We start from the raw sequence: 1,174 nt of genomic DNA, 5'->3' as shown, positions 1-1,174 counted from the left end.
TTACATTCTAACACCTTTGAAGCTATTCCAATTTCACAGGGGTTTCTGTTTTCCTCCTATTAGACCCAGCTGGTCATTTTAGTTGATCAAGTGAACAGGCATCATTATCTTCAATTCTAATTCATATGAGGCATCCACTGAAATTGACCTCTGTGGACAATTATAGATTCACATAGGAAATTAAGACTGGTGAGTCCCTCAAACCTATTAGAGACTGATGAACATGGCTTGATCTAAAGGTAGATAATCTTGTATTTTAGGGGGACAGCTTATTCCAAGGACTATTGGCCTCTTCATCGGGAATGTCTGCACCTTACCTGGGTCTTGAAATGAAATGTAACCAAGATGACTAATAGGAAGCCCCCAGTAAATGCTGATTGCTATGAGAGCATACGAGGAAGAGGTCACTTTTGAGGTGACTGATTTACTACAGGCAGATTTGTCTACTTGAGAACCCTGGGATCAGATGCTTTATGCAATCAGAAAATGAGTTCTGCTGTGTTGTGCTTAAAGCTTCTAAGTCAATAAAAGCAATCTCCCTGAAAATTGTCACAATTGTTCAATAAAGCATATTAAGTTTTAAAGTTATTTTAAAACAACCAATCATAAAGTTTAGGGGCTTAAAGTGACTTTAGGGAGTATATAGTTCTTTCCATCACTTTTTACATGAGAAAAGACACTTTTGCAAGGTCCCATAGAAAGTCATAGCTGAGCACATAACCTAGATCCACATCATGCCATGAGATATTCTACAAGACATAGCCAGTACTTTGGAATTGAAAGTGTCTTAATTTTTTTATAAATCCTGCCATACTTAATATGTTTGTCAGCATGTGAACTTTAGACTTTGAAAAGACTCACTTTTGCCTTCTAAGTAGTGTTTTGGCAAAGACCAACCATCTAAATGTAACCCAAGTGATAATGCTGTTAACTTTATCTGTTAGACTTTCAGAATTTTTGGTGACCTCAAGAACTGAATTTTTTTTTAAAGGAAGTTCGATGTTTCTTTTAAGAAAAAAAAGGGGGACTTATTTGGATTCTAGTTTGTCTACAAGGAGAGAAAATGGCTAGTGTAATAACAAAACAATTTCATAAGTTGAGTATCATTCTCTCACTGTGGATTATTTTATCACTAATGGGAAATTTAGGCAAATTAGTTTGTATGAAATTCAGC

Source organism: Pteronotus mesoamericanus, unplaced genomic scaffold (genome assembly GCF_021234165.1).
Source record: "Pteronotus mesoamericanus isolate MK-2021 breed Mesoamerican mustached bat unplaced genomic scaffold, CSHL_Meso_final scaffold_21, whole genome shotgun sequence".
Taxonomy (NCBI): domain Eukaryota; kingdom Metazoa; phylum Chordata; class Mammalia; order Chiroptera; family Mormoopidae; genus Pteronotus; species Pteronotus mesoamericanus.
Note: the sequence above shows the minus strand (reverse complement) of the source record.